Raw genomic sequence first — 14,922 nt, 5'->3', positions numbered from 1 at the left:
GCCTGGGATGGCTGTACTTGTGCTAACGCTGAACTTGAAGTGGAATGGCCTTAATTTTCTCGGCCTCCACAGTTCCATTTAAAAATTGCACTTTATTTTTTTCAAGATTTATTTATTTATTGGACAGACAGAGTATGGCAGGGAGGGGGCAGAGGAAGAGGGAGACAAGACTCCCCACTGAGTGGAGAGCCTGACTTGGGGCTCAATCCCGGGACCCTAAAAATCATGCTCTGAGATGAAATCAAGAGTCAGACACTTAACTGACTGAGCCACCCAGGAATCCCTAAAAATTGCACTTTAAAAACATAAAAATAAATCTGCAAGCTACTGACAGTTATCTATTTCTCCTAAGGGCTCTCAAATTTGCTCTTCAATTTTAAGTGTTACTTTTTAAAATACTAGGGACAACACACAAATCAGTATTTCTAGGATTCCAAGTTACTGAAACAAAACTGGAATGGAATTTGACCTCTCCAGGGACGCCTGGATGGTTCAGCCGTTGAGCGTCTGCTTTAAACTCAGGGCTCGATCCTAGGATCCTGGGATGAGTCCTGCATCAGGTTCCCTGCGAGGAGCCTGCTTCTCCTTCTGCCTAGGTCTCTGTCTCTCTCTGTGTGTGTCTCTCATGAACAAATAAATAAATAAATTATTTTTTAAAAAAACGAATTTGACCCCTCCAAAGGGAAGAAAAATTAATTTTAAAGGTTTTGATTCTCTAACATAGTAAAATATTCAGGTCTATTTTTTTCATGCTTTTTCAGTCTGAAATTATTACAAAACTTTAAGAATGTCAGTTAATAGGGTGAACAATACTTAAATGTAGAAGGCAACACAATCACAGTATATTTTTCTGGCAAGAAAAAAATGCAGTTTTAAAGTATAATCACTCTTTGAGCATCCTAGCTGGTCGTTGTTTTCTATATGCTACTACAGCGCCCTCTGGTGTTTGTTTAAAACATTTTTTTCCCATCTACTAGATCCTATTTTCTTGAAAAAACGATTCAGGGAGAGAATAACAACTTTCACATATATCATAGTTGACATTTTAGAAAGTACTTTCATGTGCATTATTCCATGTGATTCTCCAGAATTTTCACTGGCCCATAAATTCTTGAGGGCAAGGCCATGTTTCATATTCTTTGAGTGCCTTGCTGATAGCAGGGCCTCCAAGCAAAGAGCTCTATGAGGTAGGCAGGGCAAAGTTTATTAATTTCATCGAATAAATCCTGTGTTACAGGGCAAAGAAACACTACTTTTCTCACTTGCTTATGAGAGGTTCACAGAAACTTCAAACTGAACATTATCTTAAGAATGGATGGTAACATGTAGGAGAATGACCCTAGTAGAAGATATTTGCTGAAAAATTTGGGGGTAAATTTCATGAGATTTGCAACTTCCTTTCAAATGGATCATCAAAAAAATGTGTAGTGTGTGGGATCCCTGGGTGGCGCAGCGGTTTGGCGCCTGCCTTTGGCCCAGGGCGCGATCCTGGAGACCCGGGATCGAATCCCACGTCGGGCTCCCGGTGCATGGAGCCTGCTTCTCCCTCTGCCTGTGTCTCTGCCTCTCTCTCTCTCTCTGTATGACTATCATAAAAAAAAAAATGTGTAGTGTGTGTGTGTGTGTGTGTGTGAGAGAGAGAGAGAAAGTAAATGTGACAAAAAAATATTAATTGGCATACCTAGGTGAAAAACATAGAGGTATCCATTGTCCTGTTTTTCAAATACTAAAATTGCAAAATTTTTCAAAATAAAAACTTAGGTCAAGGAAAGTGGATATTTTCCAATTCTAAATTAAGTACATAAATCACTTTTTAAAATATGCCTAACAGGTGATCAGTCAACCCTGGATTAAACCCCTCATAGGTCAATTTTTTCCTTATATGGTTAAAACTAAGGTCTGCCTTCCTAGTTTTGCTCTCCACAGCATCAGAAAGTTTAGTCCCTCTGGTAGCTGAAGACAGCTAGAATAATCCTGTCTCCTATAACACCATGTCCTCTTTATTCCTAATTAAATACCTCTAAATATACTTACAGTCAATATTCCACATGCAAGTGTGAATAAAAGACTAAATGTAGGCCATATTTACTCTTTAGTCAGCCTGCCCCATCACTGACAAATATTGAGCTGTATAAAATTCTTAAATATTTCCTTTCTGGAATGCTCTTATTCTATAATTCTATCACTTTAACCCAAAGATAGACCATTTGTCTTCTCTGAAGTTTCAAGGTCTTTTTAGAAGGAAATTATGAGCATAAGTAGGCATTTTAAAATATAGAAGAAAAACAATATCCTCTAATTTTATTGCTATTAAAGAACATTTTTTTATCCTTTCTACCAATAAAACTTGTTTTATAGGTCTACTTACAATGTAGCTAATAAAATTTCAGAACCTGACCTTAAAAATAAAAACGTTTATAATTAACCAAAGGAGTCTAAGAAAGAGATGAAAGAGATATCCCTTAGTGCGGATAGGTAAAAAATAAAATAAAATTCTGCATCATAAGCTACCTTTAAAAACCTGGTTTGATAAGGTATTAAAAAGATTTCCAAAAGAAACAAACCAAAAACCCAACTCTCAACTATAGAGAACAAACAGATGGGAAACAAACCAGAGGGAAGGTGGGTGGGGGAAATGGGTGAAATAAGTGATGGGAATTAAGAGTACACTTACCTTGATGAGCAATGAGTAATATAAGCAACTGTTGAATTACTATATTGTATACTTGAAACTCATATGACACTGCATGTTAAATACACAGAAATTAAAATTTTTTTAAAGTTTATTTTCTCAGGATCCCTGGGTGGCTCAGCGGTTTGGCGCCTGCCTTTGGCCCAGGGCATGATCCTGAAGTCCTGGGATGGAGTCCCCAGCATGGAGCTTGCTTCTCCCTCTGCCTGTGTCTCTGCCTCTGTGTGTGTGTGTGTGTGTGTGTGTGTGTGTGTGTGTGTCATGAATAAATAAATAAAATCTTTTTAAAAAATAAGAAAAAAAATTTTTTTTAAAATACATTTATTTTCTCTGGTTAATATTTGCCCATGGTTAAATCTGGGTCACTGGTACCTAAATGCCTATCTATTATACTACTCTATATACTTTTCTATGTTTGAACTATTTCAATATTTATTTCAAAATAAGAGAAAATAAAATAGTCCTAGCTACAAAAAAAAAAAAAGTTTATTTTCTCTGAAAAAAGATTTTTTTAAAAGATTTTATTTATTCATGAGAGACACACAGAGAGAGGCAGAGACACAGGAAGAGGGAGAAGCAGGCTCCATGAAGGGAGCCAGATGTGGGACTCGATCCTGGGTCTCCAGGATCATGCCCTGGGCTGAAGGCGGCGCTAAACCGCTGAGCCATCCCAGCTGCCCCTGAAAAAAGATTTTTTAAAGGTTTCCAAAAATATTTGTTGGTTCTCCTCAGTAATATGAAAACATGTGTGAATATTCACAACTATTACTAGAACGTCTTCTGTTTTTTTCTAAAAGAAATCCATTCTCAGTTAATTTAGTGCTATTTGAACCAAAATGTCTTGTAAAACTCTAAAGACTTTAAAAAGTGTTGCCTTATTCCATGAAAATAACCTCCAAGAGGAATCTGCAATTCTGCTCATTATAGCCAAGATTTTTACCTGGTAATAATATTGTAACTGATATCTGTGTATTTCTAAGCAGTCTTTAAATGTTTCTGCCAAATTAAAAGAGAATCCTTAGCACTTTCCTTTCCCTCCACAGGTACAATGTAGAATTATTAATTATTTCGAAATAATGGAGTAACTAAAAGTGTATGTATTTGCTATATTTTCTTTTTTAATCTGATAGTCTGAATCCATGTTTCATTTATATTAATAAATCCATGGATGATGATACAAGTATATAATAAGGAAAAATTTCTACATTTGGAATAAGGGTAGATCCCAGTGAGAACAAATTTCTGCCCCCTTGCATGATGAAAGGAATCCAATGTAAACAATCTGTGACAGAATGGCTTAGATATTATATCATATTGGGGGATCCAGGGTTGTTAGACCTTGCTATCAATCTGAGCACTCAGAAGTGGCAGAGCCAGAACACCCTTGGTAAGGAATGTTTATGCTCTTGAGCCTATGCTCATGCCTATGGGCACTACATGTATAAGCCTACTAAGCAAACACTTGGGGGATTTGCTAAACAATATCCCCAGACTGGGTCACCTTCTTCACCTGGTAATTAACAATCTCTTCCAAAATCATACCTTTTGGTGAGATTTACATGGAACAAAAATTTTCTCACATACAGTGCTCATGTAGTATAAAAGTTCCAGCCACCTATCTCTTCATCAGATTTCCTTATTACCAATCTTATAACCTCATTCCTTCAAGTCCCTATCTGACCAAATCACTAATTACTGCCTATTAATCAATGTAGATTCATATCTCAGGCCATTTCATTCTTGTCAAAGAAGATTCAGAGAGATATACATAGGGGCACCCAAGTGGTTCAGTCAGTTAAGCATCTGCCTTCAGTTCACGTCATTCTAGGGTCCTGTGATCAAGCCCTACATTGGGCTCCTTGCTCAGTGGAGCATCTGCTTCTCCCACTCTATCTACCCCTCCTCCCACTCATGCTCTCTTGCTCTCTCTCTCAATTAAATAAATACAATCTTTTTAAAAAAAAATTTAAAGAGAGATATACATTAACTCTTAAAGTTCTGTATCTCTGTAAGATTTCCCAAATCTACCTCTACCAACTGCCTGAATTTTGTGCAGGGCATTGTAAACCAAGCTGAGATTCTCTTTCTCCTCTATTACCATATAGGAGTGGAAGCAACAGTGGAATGAACTGTGAGTCATTTGCTCAGGCAATTTACTGGGCCTTCAGGATCTGTATGGATACAGTCCTATATACATAACTCCACTTGATAATGCCATCCTCCTGGGGCATGTGCAGGCTTATAATTCTGTAGATCCAATAACACCTAGTTCATGGTGAGAAACTCAAATAGCATGATCACCCAGCATGTCACAGTTAGACATTTTCAATCATAAGCAGGACTAAGGAGAGCATTTCTTTGCTCTAAAACTCTAGGTTCTCCATATAGTTCTACTACTTGAGCCTGTATAGGCTCCATACAACATCTTGCCATAGACACTTAAAAAACAGTCAGTCCATAAAGGAAAGCATCAAGACTTTTGTTCTCGTAACAGTCTAGACCAGCTGAACTTCTCTTGCTCTAGGTTCCACTCAAAGCTGGCAGATTTTAGGTCACAGTATCACAGGTGAGAGCTGCCCACAGATGGTGTTGTCCACACTGGCTGCTGACTCATTAGCCATTCCTCACTTCTCTATTACAAAAAGAACCTCAAGGGATCCCTGGGTGGCGCAGCGGTTTGGCGCCTGCCTTTGGCCCAGGGCGCAATCCTGGAGACCCGGGATCGAATCCCACGTCGGGCTCCCGGTGCGTGGAGCCTGCTTCTCCCTCTGCCTGTGTCTCTGCCTCTCTCTCTATCTCTCTGTGACTATCATAAATAAATAAAAATTAAAAAAAAAAAAAAACAAAAAACAAAAAGAACCTCAATGTCATTCAAGAAACAGGCAATAATGAACTCAGGGAAGGTGGGAGTCTCCTTCAGCCCCAAGAGTTAAACTAATCCCATTCTCCTTTGCTAGTGACTAATTTAGGATAGATATATGACTCTGTTCTGTGAGACATAAAAGGAAGTCTATTAGAGGGCTTTGGGGAATAATTTCTCCCTTGATTTAAAAAAAAAAAAGGAGAGCTAAAAGGAAGATCTTTTCTTTCCTACCTTTGAGTGTTGTCCTGTAAGGACATGACAGGCTGGAACTGAAGCAGCCATCTTACAACCATGATGGGAAAAACAAACCAGAGCAGCTAAACCACAGCCCTGACATCACAGAACAACCAGAAGTTACCATTCTCTTTCATTAAACTGTCTAGCACTTTTTCTTTTTTTTTATTTAAATTCAATTAGCCAACATATAGTATATCACTAGTTTCAGATATAGAGTTCAGTAATTCATCAGTTGTATATAACACCCAGTGCTCATCACAACACGTGGCCTCCTTAATCCCAATCACCCAGTTATACCATCCCCTACCCACCTCCCCTCCAGCAACCCTGTTTGTTTCCTGTAATTAAGAGTCTCTCATGGTTTGTCTCCCTCTCTGATTTCTTCCCTTTTGTTTTCCTTCCCTTCCTCTATGATCCTCTGTGTTATTTCTTATACTCCACATACAAGTGAAACCATATGATAATACTAGAAGCCCTAGCTTCAGCAGACAACAGAAAATAAGAAAGAAAGAAGGAAGGAAGGAAGGAAGGAAGGAAGGAAGGAAGGAAAAGAAAGAAAGAAAGAAAGAAAGAAAGAAAGAAAGAAAGAAAGAAAGAAAGAAAGAAAGAAAGAAAGAAAGAAAGAAAGAAAGGCATCCAGCACTTTTAGAACCAACCACCTACCCTCTCTGGCTCTGAATGACTCATGCACTTTAATATTCTTCTATAGCAAAAACCAAGTAGTCCCCAAGGCTTTGCCTCCAATACTTCATTCCAGAAAATCAGATTTGATTTTTTAGTTAACTGTTTCATCCATCCCTGCATACCCAGAGATATTCCTTAGAATCAACTGAAATTTTCACTGCTTCCAGCCTCAACCAGGTCAGGTAATTAATCCCAGATTAAGCCACCGATTGTCTGTTTTCTTGCAAAATTCCTAGTACTGCCTTTACTGATTTCATCACAAGTCACAGAAATCAATTCTGGCTAATTTAAAATGATAAGGAACTTATTTAAAAGATATTGGTTGGGTCATAATATTATCAAGAGGACTTGAAAACACTTTCAGAGATATACAGCTTGAAATTTATGTCCAAGCCTATGCTACAGAACTGATCTCATCAGGCTCCAGATGTTACAGACTGAACCACAATACTACCCCTGGATACAGGATACCACCACTGGCTTGGCTGCCATTGCTGTGCCAGAAAATTAAATCTGCAAATTAAATCTGAAGGAATAATGCTTCTGAAGGAATGCCTCTTCTCTTGTTCATACTCCATAATTCTCACCACTTGCTAGCTACTACTCAAGCCCCCTCCATTTTCCAGACTTGAAGGGAGCAGAAATTTGGAGGAAATGACTGTATTCTACATGACCACTGATAACTACTGACGCAGTCATATTTTTTTCCATTTTAAAAAATATTTTATTTAAATTCAACTTGCCAACACATAGTATAACACCCAGTGCTCATCTCATCTGCAATCTGATATTGATATTCTGTGGGTGTAGCACCTTTTAGATACTGGATTCCTTCTTGAGAAGAGAATTTCTGTGGGTTTGACAAAGAACCCTCCACCTGACTGGGGATCTCCTGTCAGGAGAGAATGGATGGTAGATCCATTCCTTTATAAGTTGGATTCTTTCCACAACCAGCCAACTAAGATTCTGCCTTCAGCCTTTGACTCCCACCAGGGTCACCTACCTTCACCAGGTGTATCTTACTGGTGAAGTTTCTTTTAAGATTGTCTACAACTATATCCTTTTGCAGGATCCACATTTGGTCCATGGGAAAAAAAACCTGAGTATCTGACTCCACTAAGCTCTGCTCTACTTCATTCTGCCACCAAACAGACTGCTCTAGCCAGTCTCTAGCCTAGTGTTTTTTATTATTTCAGATACCAGACCGTGAGTCTTTCAGGTTCCAGAGAACATATTTCAAGATTTTTGAGTGGTTTTCTTCTCTTGGCTTCACATGAGAAAGAAGTGCTTCCATCACTCTCACCAGGTGGGGAGGGCATATATAGAACACTGGCAATGCTCCCCAAAGAAATCCTGCCTTGCAATTATTTCTGCCCTTCCTCAGGAATTCTTTGCCCTTCCTTACAGAGCTCAGAAACAAGAGAGGAGCTAATGCTGGCAGAAGAAACTGTCTGTGTCTTAGCATGTCCTACATAAGGTAGGCTAGTACCTTGCCTTAGAATGTGGGAGTGATTTTGGTACCTATATTGTTTAGCCTTGAAGTTCTTAGTCAAAACTGAGACAATATGAAAAGTGCCATTTTAATTTTTTTAAGATTTTATTTATTTATTCATGAGAGAGAGAGAGAGAGAGAGAGAGAGGCAGAGACACAGGCAAAGGGAGAAGCAAGCTCCATGCAGGGAGCCTGACGTGGGACTCAATCCTGGGTCTCCAGGATCACTACCTGGGCTGAAGGCGGCACTAAACCACTGAGCTACCCGAGCTGCCCCATTTTAATTTCCTATTACCCTTAATCATGAAATTATACCTTGTACTTCTCCAACCTGTCAGGTTTTCCAGAGTCTCCAAAATTCCTGTTTGGAAAAGATAAGGTCAGGTTACTTACAATAAGGAATAACTTATATGATTACACAAAGAAAATTTACTTCTTTGGGATCACAGAACCACCTGAGAAGTCTCTGCCTCCCGATTCTGTGAGATTTATTGGTAATGAAAAATAACAGGAAAAATTGCACAACATAATTCAGATCTGTGGCTGCAAATTTGATATCCATCTTCTCTGTATGCTATGTTTATGTGTATTTCCCAAGAGAAACGGTTTGTTGAGTAGCTTTGGAACCTTAGATTTAACAGAATTAGTACTAGCCACTTCTGGTTCCCTCATCTAAGGATTCCTTCAATTCAGACAATTTTCCTGTTCCAATTCATAGGGTCTATAGCAAGGGTTGTCTCTGCCTCTCAACTGGAGTATGTACCCAAGCAATGCCAACTAGAACTGGGTGGGGGGGGGGGGGCAGTTCCTTTGACAATGCAGAGATACTTATGGCTTCATGAACTCTTCTTTCATTTTATTCAGTACTTACTTTTCTAGCAAAGCTCTATGAAATATGCTTCCATTCCTTTAAATGTTTGACTATGTACACTCACTTGTCTGTTATAAAACCTAAAATTATGGGTCATTTTCACCTAATGAGTCTTTCAGTTCAAAATAAACTGAACTTTTTTCTTGGAAGTCAGAATCCAATACAAGTGAGCAGTAAACTCATTGTTTACTCTCTTCTGCTAGATGAAAGAGAGAGCAACATAGAACAAGAATTTAACTAAATGATGTCTGGAGGTTGATGTTCCCCATTACTTCTATCTTTTGCTGCTATGCCCATTTTGTGATCTGTGTTTGGAAAACATCACCTGTATCTGGTTAGGTTATTTCTAATCTAGTCCACACTATCTAATTCCCTAATAAAACTGAGGGCCTTTGATTTAATCTTGTATCAATTTTTCCTTCTCAAAGAAAATAGATATGACTTCCACATCTACTTGTAACTCCTGTCTTTTAAAAAATATATATATATATATATATATATATATATATATATTTTTTTTTTTTTTTAGAAGTTTTAGGATTCACAGCAAAACTGAACACAGTTCCCATGTATCAGCTGCCACCACACACAGACACAACCTACCCCACTATCACTATGTCCCACAATACTGGTACATTTGCTACAGTTATAAACACTGACAAATCATTTATCGCCCAAAGTTCACACTCTATGTAGGGTTCACTTTTGGTGTTGTACATTCTATGGATTTTGACAAATGTATAATGACATCTACCATTACAGTATCATACAGAATTTGCCTTAAAAATCTTCTCTACTCCACCTATTCATTCCTCCCTCCCCACTAACCTCTAGCAACTACTGAAATTTTTTTTTTTTTTTACTGTGTCCATGGCTTTGTCTGTTTCAGAATGTTATATTGTTAGAGTTACACAGTATGTAGCTTTTTCAGATTGGCTTCTTTCATTTAGTAATATGCATTTAAGATTCCTCCATGTCTTTTCAGACTTGATAGCTCATTCCTTTTCAGCACTTGACAATATGACACTGTCTAGACGAACCACAGTTTATTCACCTACTAAAGGATATTCAGTTGCTTCTTAGTTTTGGCAATTATGAATAAAGCTGCTATAAAATTTGTGCAAATATAAGGCTTCAACTCATGTGGGTAAATATCAAGGAATATGATTGCTGGTAGTATGGAAATAATATGTTCACTGTCAAACTGTCTTCCAAAGTGTTCATACCATTTTGCATCCCCACCTACCAGGAATGAGAGTTCCTGTTGCATTTGGTATTCTGTTTTGGATTTTGACCAAAGAGTTGTGTGGTAGTATCTTATTGTCTTGATTTTCAACTCCCTAATGACATGTTGAGTACTTTTTCATACTCACTTGCTATGTATACATCTTCTTTGATGAAGAATTTGTTCAAATACTTTGCCTTTTTAAAAATTGGGTTCTTAGCTTATTGTAGAGTTTTAAGAGTTCTTTATATATTTTGGAAGACCATCCTTTATCAAACATGCCTTGCAAATATTTTCTCCCAGTCTGTGGCTTGTCCCATTCTCTTGACAAATTTATTTAATGAAGTCCAGCTATCAATCATTCCTTTTATGGGTCATACTGTTGGTATATTTAAAAATCATTGCCATACCTATGGTCATCTAGATTTTCTCTTACATTATCTTCTAGGAGTTTTATATTTTTGCATGTACTTCAGGTCTATGATCTATTTTGAGTTAATTTCTCTGAAGGATGAAGGTCTGTATCTAGATTCGTTTGTTTGCAGTGTATATCTAGCTGTTCTGGCATCATTTTTTAAAACATTGTTTCTTGTATTGTATATCGCATATTTTCTTTGCTATATTGTCAAAAGTCATTCACTACATTTACATGGATCATTTGTGGACTCTATTATGTTCTATTGATCTATGTGTCTATTTTTTGCTGATACCACACTGTCTCAATTATTATAGCTTTATAGTAAGCACTGGGTAGTGTTGGGTAGTGTTATTGGGTAGTGTTATTCTCTGAAGTTGGGTAGTGTTATTCTCTGACTCTGCTCTTCTTCTTCAATGTTGGGTTGATTTATTCTGGGTATTTTGCCCCTCCATATAAACTTTAGACAGTTTGTTGATAACAAAATAACTTGCTGGGATTTTGACTGGGATTGTTTTGAATCTTTAAATCAAGTAGGAAAGAACTGACATTTAGGCAATATCAGGTCTTTCTGTGGACATGGAATATCTCTTCATTTACTTAGTTCTTGTTTGATTTCTTTCATCAGGGTTTTGCAGTTTTCCCCATATAGATATTATACATATTTTGTTAGGTTTATACTTAAGTGTTTCTTTTTTTTCACAAGCTAATATAAATAGCCTTGTGTTTTTAATTTCAAATTCCACTTGTTGATTGCTGGCATATAGGAAAGTAATTGACTTTTGTCTATTACCTTGCACCCTACAAACTTGGTATAATTACCAATCAGATCTAGGAGCTTTATGTGGATTCTTTCAGTACTTCTACGTAGGTAATTATGTCAATTGCGAACAGAAAGCTTTCTTTCTTCCTTATCAAGCACTATACTTTTTATTTTCTTGTCTTATTGCGTTAGCTAGAACTTCCAGTATGATATTGAAAATGAGCGTGAGAGAGGACATCCTTGCCTTGTGCCTGGTCTTGGGAAAAAGCTTATAGTTTCTCTTAATTAATTATATTGCTAATTGTAGACTTGCTGTAAATATTCTTTATCAAGTTGAGAAAGTTCTCTTCTATTCCTAGTTTCCTGAGAGTTTTTGTCACAAGTGGGTGTTAGATTTTGTCAGATGCTTTTTTCTCCATCTATTGATAGTATCATGGCTTTTCTTCTTTTCTTTAGTCTGTTGATATGACAGATTATGCTAATTGATTTTCAAATGTTGAACCAGCCTTGCATACATCAAATAAGTCCCACTTGGTCATACCATATAACTCTTCTTATAAATTTGATCCAAATTGATAATATTTTGTTGAGGATTTTTGCACCTAGGTTTATGAGATGTTGATCTGTAGTCTTCTTCTCTTGTAATCATTTTGCCTAAATTTGGTATTAGGGTAATGCTGATCTCATAGAACTAATTAGTAAATATCTATCTTCCTCTGCTTCTATCTTCTGGAAGAAATTATAGGTAATTGGCATAATCTTTTCCCTTAAACAGTTGGTAGAATTCACCAGTAAACCCATTTGAGGCTGGTGCTTTCTGTTTTGGAAGGTTATTAATTACTGATTCATTTTCTTTAATAGATATAAGCCTATTCAAATAATCCATTTTTTCTTTGTGAGTTTTAAAAAGATTGTGTCTTGTAAGGGATTGTCCATTTGATATAAGGTTATCAATTTTGTGGGCATACAGTTGTTCACAGTATTACTTTATTATTCTTTGGAGATCCATGATGTCTGTAGTGATGTTCCCTTTTCACTTCTGATGTTAGTAATTTGTACTCCTCTCTTTTTTCTTAATTAGCCTGGCTAGAGGTTTATCGATTTCATTATCTATTCAAAGAACCAGACTTTGATTTTGCTGCGTTTCTCAACTGATTAATTTTTTTTTTAAGATTTTTAATTATTTATGAAGACACACAGAGAGGCAGAGACACAGGCAGGCTACACACAGGGAGACTGATGTGGGACTTGATCCCGGGTCTCCAGGACCAGGCCCTGGGCTGAAGGTGGCGCTAAACCGCTGAGCCACCAGGGCTGCCCAACTGATTCATTTTTAATTTCACTGATTTCTACTCTAAGTTTCATTATTTCTTTTCTTCTCTAACTTTGGACTTAATATGTTCTTCTTCTTCTACTTTCCTAATGGAATATGTAAGAAAATTATTTTTATCTTTCTTCTTTTCCAATACATACATTCAAAGCTATAAATTTTCCTATAAGCACTACTTTCACTATATGACACAAATTTTGTTGTGTTTTCATTTCCATTAGGTTCAAGTAATAAGCCAAAACAAAACCTCCTTCTCATCCTTCCCACTGAGCAACTTTCCCAAGACCCTGTTTCAATTCTGATAGCTGACAGGCCAAGCCCTGCACACTCGCTGAAGTTACAAAAGTGTGAGGATCCCCAATGACTAGATCTCTCCGGAGTTAACTCTCAAACTTATCCACAATAAGACTCCAGCAATTCATCAACTACACTGCATATTTTCCAATACCAATATTGGTTCTGCCAGAGGTAGGTTTCTCTCCAATAAGTTGTGATTCTCTGAATTCACCTGGCTCTCCAATTCTGGCATCATTGATTTGCCCTGTGATCTCAATTCTCTGACAGATCTAAGACTGCCATAAGCCCTACTCACCCTTCCAGAGCCCTGGAATAGAGCTTGGGGAAAGACTATCCACTGGAAAAAGGACAGTCTCCTCAATAAATGGTGCTGGGAAAATTGGACAGCCACGTGCAGAAGAATGAAACTAGACCATTCTCTTACACCATACACAAAGGTAAACTCAAAATGGATGAACGATCTAAATGTGAGACAAGATTCCATCAAAACCCTAGAGGAGAACACAGGCAACACCCTTTTTGAACTTAGCCACAGCAACTTCTCGCAAGATGCAACTATGAAAGCAAGGGAAACAAAAGCAAAAATGAACTAATGGGACTTCACCAAGATAAAAACCTTCTGCACAGCAAAAGAAACAGTCAACAAAACTAAAAGACACCCTACAGAATGGGAGAAGATATTTGCAAATGACGCATCAGATAAATGGCTAGTATCCAAGATCTATAAAGAACTTTGAACAGCAAAGAAACAAACAATCCAATCAAGAAATGGGCAAAAGACATGAACAGAAATTTCACCCAAGAAGACATAGACATGGCCAACATGCACATGAGAAAATGCTCTGCATCACTGGCCATCAGGGAAATACAAATCAAAACCACAATGAGATACCACCTCACACCAGGGAGAATGGGGAAAATTAACAAGGCAGGAAACCACAAATGTTGGAGAGGATGCGGAGAAAGGGGAACCCTCTTGCACTGTTGGTGGGAATGTGAACTGGTGCAGCCACTCTGGAAAACTGTGTGGAGGTTCCTCAAAGAGTTAAAAACAAAACTGCCCTAGGACCCAGCAATTGCACTGTTGGGGATTTACCCCAAAGATTCAGATGCAATGAAACGCCAGGACACCTGCACCCCGATGTTTCTAGCAGCAATGTCCACAATAGCCCAACTGTGGAAGGAGCCTCGGTGTCCATCGAAAGATGAATGGATAAAGAAGATGTGGTTTAGGTATACAAGGAATATTGCTCGGCCATTAGAAATGACAAATACTCAGCATTTGCTTTGACGTGGATGGAACTGGAGGGTATTATGCTGAGTGAAGTAAGTCAATCAGAGACTAACAAACATTATATGGTCTCATTTATTTGGGGAATATAAATAATAGTGAAAGGGAATAAAGGGGAAAGGAGAGAAAGTGATCGGGAAAAATTAGAGAGGGAGACAGAACATAAAGACTCCTAACTCTGGGAAATGAACAAGGGATAGTAGAAGGGGAGGAGGGCGGGGGGTGGGGGTAACTGGGTGACGGGCACTGAGGGGGGCACTTGATGGGATGAGCACTGGGTGTTATGCTATATGTTGGCAAATTGAACTCCAATAAAAAAAATACCAAAAAAACCTTTTTTTAATGTAATAGAGCCTGGGAAGTTCCCCAAGGAGTACCTCCTTTGTGTCCCCTTTATCACTCTTCTCCCAGCTCAGTTTCTCCTCAGTAGAGAGCTCTTCCAAGCGCTAGGTCTTACTCGTGTCATTTCCTGACGCAAGGCGGACGAAGCGTGCATTAAGAGCACAAGATGGTACATACAGTCCTCTCCATTTCTCACGTGCTTCCAGTGAAATTCCTGGTTCCTCACCTTCCATATCTCTCCTTCATAAGCCTTTCTTACGCTGCCTGGGCTAAAGTTACAAGAGGAAAAAACCGCTCCCAGACACAGAAGTTTCGCCGCCAGGCGGACGGAGGCAGCCGGTGGAGCCGCCGCCACCGAGCCTCGCGGAAAGCCTCCCAGCTTCAGAGGCAAAACCCCGTGAGCATGCGCGGACGCGCCCC

The 14,922-nt window shown here is 38.3% G+C and overlaps 1 long non-coding RNA gene across 1 annotated transcript in view; it reads right to left on the bottom strand.

Moving 5' to 3' along the window:
- Nucleotides 1-14,856, bottom strand: part of LOC121493662 — a 30,919-nt gene extending 16,063 nt beyond the window's left edge. Inside the window, exons 1-2 of the long non-coding RNA XR_005988522.1 lie at nt 14,729-14,856; nt 8,284-8,329 (exon numbers count right to left, since the gene is read on the bottom strand). This is a non-coding gene — a long non-coding RNA (uncharacterized LOC121493662). The remainder of the gene's footprint in view (nt 1-8,283; nt 8,330-14,728) is intronic.
- Nucleotides 14,857-14,922: the final 66 nt, after the last annotated feature.

The sequence above is a fragment of the Vulpes lagopus genome, chromosome 6, assembly GCF_018345385.1.
Source record: "Vulpes lagopus strain Blue_001 chromosome 6, ASM1834538v1, whole genome shotgun sequence".
Classification (NCBI taxonomy): domain Eukaryota; kingdom Metazoa; phylum Chordata; class Mammalia; order Carnivora; family Canidae; genus Vulpes; species Vulpes lagopus.
The sequence above is the reverse complement of the archived record's forward strand: the minus strand, read 5'-3'. Positions and strand labels throughout refer to the sequence as shown.